Below are 9,283 nucleotides of genomic sequence, written 5' to 3'. Positions count from 1 at the left end.
ATATGCTTTATATATATGATGTATGAATGGTTTATGTATGTTATATTAATAGTACGTGAACGATCTTCGGATATTGCACGTATTGTTAAGGAAAGCATGCACATAAAGGTATGGTACGGGTACAAAGAATAAAGGGACAAGACCCTAATAATATATGTCAGGATAGGGACCAGACCCTAATAATATCTGTGAGGATAGGGACCAGACCCTTATAATATCTGTGAGGACAGGGACCAGACCATATTAATAACTGTGATGTTGGGGACCAGACCCTTAAAATATCTGTGAGGTTATATGGCGGAAGGCTCTTTAAGTAGTACGGATAGTTATGCATGTAAAGTAAAGTATGAATGATGTACACACCTTCAGGCATGTGTGCAAGTATGTGAACAGATTGATGTTGTATGATTAACTAGAACTCACTCAGCATAGCTGCCTTTTAGTATGCACGCAGGTGAGTAGATTGAGGCAGCTCGTTTGAGGGGAAACGCATGGCATGGAATTGAAGACACTGGCATCTCAAGGAAATGTTATGTTATTTAAAAGACAATGTTTTATGTTTAAACGATTTGAATGCTCGTTAAGACAAGAATTGATGGTTATGTAATATATTGGTTTGAAAGTTTTATATTCCGCGTAAAGTTTTAATTAACTCTGATATTTAGGACTGCGTTTATGAGTAAATCCAACGTAAAAGTGAGGCACCCGTAACGGGACATTACAAGTTAGTATCAGAGCAAAGTTCGAGAGATTTAAGCATCCTACATGCTTAGACTCGAATAGAGAATGGGATTTAAGTATAAAAAGAAAGAAGATGCCAGTTCAAGATAGCCATGTGTCACTCAAACAAGCTCAGTAAAGGTAAAGTATGTGATTAATTTCAAATGTAAAGTAGAATGGTGAATTAATACTAGCTTAATTGCTAGAGAATGAGGTATGATGTTAGCTTAATTGCTAGATAAAGAATGAATTAATGTTAGCTTAATTGCTAGGGATAGGAGTATATGATTATATGAACTGTTGATTGTCTAACTGTTAAAAGTAGAACTTAGCACAAATAGACTCATAAAGGGAAGTGTATAGGACATGGAAAATAACGTGATAAGCTAATCACAGCTGGCCACTGTTATTACCTGTTAGCCTTACTATCCTTGTACTAAATGTTTCCTTAAGTGATGACGTTTGTGTTTCTTTATAGAATACGAATGGCTGGAGCTAGGAAGGTTGCTGGAAAGGGAGGACGTACGGGACTTCGTGGTAGCCCACGTGTTGTCTGAGAACCTTCTGTTGAATCAGCTGCTAACTGGCTTGGGAGACGCAATCGCTACTCTCCAATGGATAACCACGAAGGACAAGGTTATCCGAATTAGCGAATGCCGTCCCGACCAAGCTGTGGGTTACGCCACCCAATCTTTTGGTGATGAAGCCATATACTGGTGGGAATCTGTTGAATAGAGGAAGACCCGGGAGGAGATCAAAGCAATGAGGTGGGATGATCTGAAGGAATTGGTGATGAAGAAGTTTTGTGCGGATGCAGAGGTTGAAACGATTGAAATGAAATTCTTGAGTCTGAAGGCGGGTAAGATGACACACCGCGAATAGGAACCCAGCCTGTCGCGAAAGCGCCTTACCGTCTAGCGCCGACCGAGATGAAAGAATTGATGTCCCAACTACTAGAACTCCTCGACAAAGGTTTTATAAGGCCGAGCGTTTCTCCGTTGGGTGCACCGGTGTTGTTTGTGAAGAAGAAGGATGGGAGTATGAGAATGTGTATAGACTATCGTGATTTGAATAAGCTTACGATAAAGAATAGTTATCCTTTGCCAAGGATTGATGATTTGTTTGACCAACTGCAAGGTTCAAGTTGGTTCTCATGAATATATCTCAGATCAGGCTATCATCAGTTAAAAGTGAAAGATTCAGACATCCCTAAAACAGCGTTTCGGACGCGGTATGGACACTATGAGTTCCTCGTAATGTCATTCGGTCTAACAAATGCTCCTGCAACATTTATGGACATGATGAATAGGGTGTGTCGGCCAATGTTGGATAAGTCAGTTATCGTTTTCATCGACGACATATTGATTTATTCAAAGAGTGAGTCTGATCATGCTGAGCATTTGAGAGAGGTATTGGAAACTCTGAAGGAAGAAAAGTTGTGTGCTAAGTTTTCGAAATGCGCATTCTGGTTAAGAGAAGTGCAATTTCTTGGTCACGTAATAAACCCTGAAGGGATTACCGTGGACCCAGCTAAGATTGAAGCGATAACGAATTGGAAGACTCCACAGAATCCGACTGATATACGAAGCTTCTTTGGGTTAGCTGGCTACTATAGGAGATTCATCGAAGGTTTCTCCAAGATAGCCGCACCGTTGACTGGTATGACCCGAAAGTCGGTAGTATTTAGTTGGGGAAATTTCCAAGAGAAAGCTTTTGAGGAATTAAAGAAGAGACTCACGCAAGCTCCAATCTTTGCTTTACCCGATGGTGACGAGGATTTGGTTGTTTGTACTGATGCTTCGTATCATGGGTTAGGTTGTGTGTTGATGCACCGAGGTAAAGTGATAGCATACGCGTCTAGACAGTTGAAAGTCCATGAGAGTACTTATCCGACGCATGATTTAGAGCTAGCAGCAGCAGTGCATGCTATCAAGATATGGAGACATTATTTGTACGGTAATAAGTGTACTATCTATACAGATCATAAAAGTTTAAAGTACTTCTTCGAACAGAAAGAGCTGAACATGAGGCAGAGAAGATGGTTAGAACTGAAAAAGGATTACGACTGCGAAATTAAATACTATCCTGGTAAAGCTAACTAAGTCGCAAGAATGAGTAAGTCATTGCAACAATGAAGTCATACCAGGTGATTATGAATTCAAGTATTTTAGAATAAATTATCAAAGTGCAGTTAGAGGTGTTAGTGGATGAAGGGCTAGTGAACAAAGAAAGGATTTTCGGTCAGCAAGACGAGTTGATGGAGAACACTCATGGTGTTAAGACTAGGTTTGACCGTATGTGGATTCCATGTCATGGAGATCTCAGAGGTCGAATCTTAGACGAAGCTCATAAGTCAAGGTATTCAATTCATCCAGGAACTACAAATATGTACCAAGATTTGAAGAGAGATTAATGGTGGCCAGGAATGAAGAATGATGCAGTAGATTATGTCAGTAAGTGCTTAACTTGTTTACAAGTCAAAGCCGAACATCATAAACCTTATGGAAAAATGCAACCACTTGAGATACCTGAATGGAAATGAGAACACATCACTATAGATTTCATAACTAAGCTACCTCGTACAGCTAAGCATCATGATACCATCTGGGTGATTGTGGATCGTTTAACCAAGAGTGCTCACTTTCTGCCTATACGAGAGGCCATCTCATCAGAAACGTTTCAAGTTTGTTCATCAAAGAGGTTGTATCTAAGAATGGAGTACCATTATCGATCGTGTCTGATAGAGATACTCGGTTTACTTCGAGGTTCTGGAAGAAGTTCCATGAATCTATGGGAATGAGATTGAACATCAGTACGGCGTATCATCCTCAAACAGATGGACAGCCTGAAAGGACGATCCAAACCCTTGAGGATATGCTACGTGCTTGCGTTCTAGACTTTGGAGGAAGTTGGGATGATCATCTGCATCTGGCAGAGTTCTCCTATAACAACAGCTACCATTCAAGTATTGGTATGCCACCGTTTGAGATGTTGTATGGAAGGCGTTGTAGAACTCCAGTATGTTGGGGAGAGATTGGTCAGAAGGAGCTAGGAAGTCAAGAGGTTGTGCAAGAAACCTCTTCAAGGTTTGAACAGATCAAGGAAATGATGAAAGTTGCCCAAGATCGTCAGAAGTCCTTACTGATAAGCGGCGACGACCAATCGAGTTTAACATTGGTGACAATGTGATGCTCAAGGTCTCGCCCTGGAAAGGAATCATTCGTTTCAGGAAAAGAGGGAAGTTGAGTCCGAGGTACATTGGACCGTTTAAGATTGTGGAATGTGTGGGCGAAGTAGCTTACAAGCTAGACTTTACAGAAGAGTTGGAAGGAATTCATTCTACTTTTCATGTTTCTCATCTGAGAAAATGTCTACCCGATGACACGTCTCATGTGCCATTAATGGACATTGAGGTGGATGAATAGTTAAACTACATTGAGCAACCAATCAAGATAGTTGACCGGAAGGAAAAGCAACTCTGCCACAAGGTTATACCCTTAGTAAAAGTAATATGGAAGAATCGCAAAGGATCGGACGCTACATTGGAAGCTGAGGATGAGATGCGCAAGTTTTATTCGATTTTGTTAATGTAATAGTTAGGTTTCGGGGACGAAAACTCTTTAAGGAGGGAAGACTTGTAACATCCCGTTTTCTCGATTCAGTTAATAAAATGAAAGTATGCGTTATTATGAGTCGGGCTAGTATTGGGTTAAATGGATATGGGATTATGGACTTGGGTTATGTAGAAAGAAGAAAACGAGCTTGGGCTTAAGCCCATGATCCATAATTATATAAACCTTAATTACCAAATAATCCACTCATTTACACATATTCCATACACCACCCAAAACACACACTTAAGCTCTCTCTCTAGTTTCTCTCTTTTCTCTAGCCGAACCAATAAGGAAAACCGATCCCGATCCAAGTTAATGATTATATGATATTGTATGAACCCAAACCTGTAAGGCCCCGTTCCCGGTGCCCTACATTGGACGTTGGATTTACTCATAAACATTGTTCTAAATATCATAGTTAATTAAAACTTTACGCGGAATATAAAACTTTCATAAACATTACATAATAATTCATAACATGTCTTAAAACATTCTTGTCTTTCAAAATTAAAACATAAAAGTTAAAACATTATAAGTCTTCAGATGCCAGACTCTTAGGTTGTTTTTGTTTTTGCTTATAAGGTCTGCAAGGAGCCTCTGCCTGCGGTCGCGCAGACATAAGCTCTTGAAGACTGTTTGTTTTTAAAAAAAAAAATCTGAAAACTGCTTTTATGGTCTTAAAAAATAAGCTTTTTTCACCATCTTCACACTTTTTCACACATCTTAACATCATACCAAGTACCAACACCCAATGTCCAACACCACCACCACCCACCGTCCGCCACCACCACCATCCACCGTCCGCCGCCACCACCACCCACCAACACCGTCCGCCGCCGCCGCCACCCACCACCATCTTCCACCACCACCACCCACCGTCTGTCGCCACCAACACCGTCCACCACCACCACCCACCGTCCGCCGCCACCATCGTCAACCACTCACCACCACCACCGTTAACCACCCACCACCACCCCGTCGGCCACAATCATCGTCCACTACCATCACCATCCACCACCACCACCAACCGTCCGTCACCACCACCATCCACCACCACCACCCACCATCCAAACAATAAAAATTGGAATGATTAATATGCAAAGTAAACAAATTTTGTAAAAGATTACAACACTGATTAAAAACACTAACTCTTGGGCTAAAGTGTAAACCAAAGAAAATTACTCCATGTTACTTTAAAATCGTCTCCAGCTTACAACAACATAATTATAAAAAAACATCAAAACCGGCTTATGGAGAACTGAACTTAGGATCTTCAGAATAGAACAATATAGCAATACCACCATAGTAGTTTCCAATTTTGTAACTATTGGTAGTTTGAAATAAAGAAATACATAAAGTAATCTTGATATGCTAAAAAAATGAAATCAGTGGCTAGCATATAGCAGCCGCTGACTAAACCTTCCTCAATTTACTGTAGCTTTAGGTGTCCAATTTTTATGTGTAGCATAATTCTTAAATTCTATTTTATACTCTATAAAACAGAATTGTTTATTTTTAAAAAAAAAAAAAAACAACATAGCAATCGCATATTTAGTCATGAGTGAATTACAATTTTTTTACAACTACAAACTTTCACCATTGTCCAACTATTTGATACCTTAAGCCAAAAGCTCTTTGCACCAAGCTTTTCTGAAATTATCCTTTTCTTAGTATCAAATGTTTTCTTGACTTATTTGTAAGCAAAGTTTAAAATATTTTACTTGTAATTAAGCAAAATTTTTAAATATGTTCAATATATTATATTCTTGTTCTACTGTTTATACATTTCTTTCGCTTTTAACATTTATTAATACAGATAGAAATAGTATATTCATGTACATTATGTTTTTGCTTGTATTTTTCTAATGAGTAAACATAGATTTTATAATCATCATACTTATATTTCCACAATGAAAAATATTATTAAAGTAACATATAAATATAAGCCTTAAACAAAAACATGAAACCAGCTTTAGAAAATGCTTTTCTGAAATGTGATTTGTTGGCTCAATTGATGTTTGGCCCAGGTGTAAAGCCCAACCCAAGAATTAGGGTTTTATTATATTTGGTAATGTCTTGACTAACAAGTTAGGTTAATCTATATAAATTGAGTTATGGTTAGACATTAGGAGGTGAAGTTGGTGCAACCGAGTTACGGTTTATCAATAGTCAAACCGAGTTAGGGTTTGAGAGAGTTGTAATCAGATTTTAGAGTTATATTTTCTGATTAATATAAACGATAGTTATTCGTTTAGTTCGTGTTTGATTATCGATACGAGACTTGAATTGGTATCAGAGCCAAGTTCAAGAAATCGATAAGAAGAAGACCGATCAAGTTTGGATCGGAAAATCATGTTTGGAGGTATTTACAATCAAGTCAGATTGTGATCAAGTAGTTTCGCCGGCGTGGTGGTCAAGACTCTTTCTCTCAAGCCGTGATAGAAGACGCGATCTGGAAGAAGACCAATATTTGATCGATCATAAAAAAGGAGTGTCTATTTGAGTTGTTCTCTGTTTTGGCAGATGGTCAAAGAAACGGTTTGGTGATTGCAAGAAAAAAGGAGTTACAATCTGATTGGATGTGGTGATAAAAATCAATACAAGTTGGTTTGATTATTGCTTTTTGGTTTGATCGGTGCTGGTTGAACAAGGACAAATCGTGTTTTTCTTTTCTGTTTTGGGACTAAACAAGGAGAAAAGGTGTTCTCTATATTGTTATTGGTTGTTTGGTAAAAAAAAGTCCAAGAAAGTTATATTTTTTATTCTAGTGGCGACGAGGAGTTCAAGGAAGAAAATAAGTTGATTTATTATTTTATTTCTTCTTTATTGGTTTAACAACTTTGGTTTAACCATAAAAATTTGATTGTTATTTGAGTTGAACTAAGACTATTCAATTCAGAGTTCATATCTTACCGGGTTTAACACTGTCAATGGCAGGTGACAAAGAAGAGCCGATAATCCAACCCAAAGAGAGTGGGGGATATCGTTGCAGGTTCCGAAGCTTAATGGAACTAATTACATCACATGGGCTATTGTGGTGCAAGCGATCTTAGATGATCAAGAGTTATGGGAAGTTGTTCAACCGAATGAGGGTGCGGTTATTGACACAAAGAAAAATAAAACGTCAAGAGTGTTTTTGTTTGGAGTAGTAGAAGGTGATATTCTTCTTCAGATTGCTCAATACAAGAACGCCCGGGATATATGGATGGCTTTGAAAGCACGGTATGTTGGGGCCGAGCGAGTTCAAAAGGCTCAACTGCTAACGTTGAAAAGTTAATTTGAGAAACTCAAGATGGCAGAAAACGAGACAGTTGACGAGTATGCAAGAAAGAATAACATGTATGGTTTCAAAGGCAACGAGTCTAGGTCACGTGTTCGAGCAAGATGCCTTAGTGAAGAAGTTACTGGATGCGGTTCCAGATAAGTACTTTCAACTTGTAGCCTCCATCGAGCAAAGTGTTGATATCGATAGTTTGATGGTTGAAGTTGTTGTTGGAAGACTTAAGGCGTTTGAGGAACGTCTAAATGGGAGAGAACGCACTTCAAATTCACAAGGTCAGTTACTTTTCAATCGGTCGGAAAGTAATTACAAAGACAAGTCGTATGATCAGTCCGGTGGTCGAGAGTGAATTTGTGCATATATAAATACAATACAACTAAATCCTAGACATTCTAGATAAACTTAAGAACTTAATTCATATATTTTTTCAACGAAGACAAATTGCAGGATATCGTAATCTAATTGTATCATACACAAAGATATATGGCTAATAGATCTTCCAAAGACCAACTCTACCTTCCACATTTAAATCAATACAACACATAATCACATATATAGAACAAGTTCTACTAGCTAGTAGAGATCCGAACTTCATACACATATTATCCCACTATTGCCTTGTGCATCATTTTTTAAATCTTATAGTGAACACTTTCAAAAGTGAACATGAGCCTTTAATTCCTAGTCTCACAATCTTCATTTATTCACAATGTAATAGTAAACAGGCGAATCTGACGGTTTAGTTCATGCTTCTATCGGATCTGATTGTTTAATTTGTTCAACGAAACCTAAAATTTTCAATTTTGTTTTTGATTTTGGGTTTTAGAGTGAAAATGAACACTATGGTTGTGTTCTCCTAGAAAAATAAGCGATTTGCACTATTGATTTGCTTTATTTTGTGGAGAAATAAGAAAGATAGAGACGGAGAGGTTGGTTATGGAGGTTTAGAAGTTGAGAGGTAGAAGATGAAGAACTCCGTCTAAAATTCCGTCGGAATCGACATTTTTTAAGAAATTCTGTCGGAGCCATTAATACGATGACACGTGGCGTAATTTTGAATGTCCAAAAATTCTGACGGTATTGAAAATCCGTCGGATTCGACGGTATTATTAGGCTAGTTTGGAGATTTTGGTTGGTCTTGCTATTTCTAGAAATTCTTGGTCGAAGGAGGCTAGTATGAGAATTTTCCCCTAAAAGATATTGCTCACTAAATATTCGCCCACCCCATTGGTTACCTCTCCTGCTTCAAGGCATCTTTTCTGGTATCTAGAGAGAATACGCCCGCTCCATTGGTTACTTGCTATTAACGATGTATACTAGTTAGCTTGTCGGTTTCTTTATTGTACGTTTGGGCCCGAGGCCTTGTAAACAAAAGCCCATTGTGTAACACCCTTGGCAAACACAACATCGTCACACTCTTAGGCAAATCCCACATCGGCCGTGGACAAGAGAGATCCTTGGTTCATAAGTAAATGTGGAGCACATGAAAACTCCAAGGTTAAGCGTGCTTAGGTGGAAGTAATACTAGGATGGGTGATCTTCTAGGAAGTCTCCATCTGGACAACCAAAAATAAATCCGTGAGCTCTTCGTGGCAGAGCGGACAATATTGGTGGTGCGAGGGGCCGGATGTTACAGGTTGTATCAGAGCCACTCTTGTGCTATTTGGGA

Source organism: Bidens hawaiensis, unplaced genomic scaffold, assembly GCF_021521415.1.
Source record: "Bidens hawaiensis isolate Kalapana, Puna unplaced genomic scaffold, B.hawaiensis_p1.1 tig00020433_1, whole genome shotgun sequence".
In the NCBI taxonomy this organism is placed as follows: Eukaryota; Viridiplantae; Streptophyta; class Magnoliopsida; order Asterales; family Asteraceae; genus Bidens; species Bidens hawaiensis.
Note: the sequence above shows the minus strand (reverse complement) of the source record.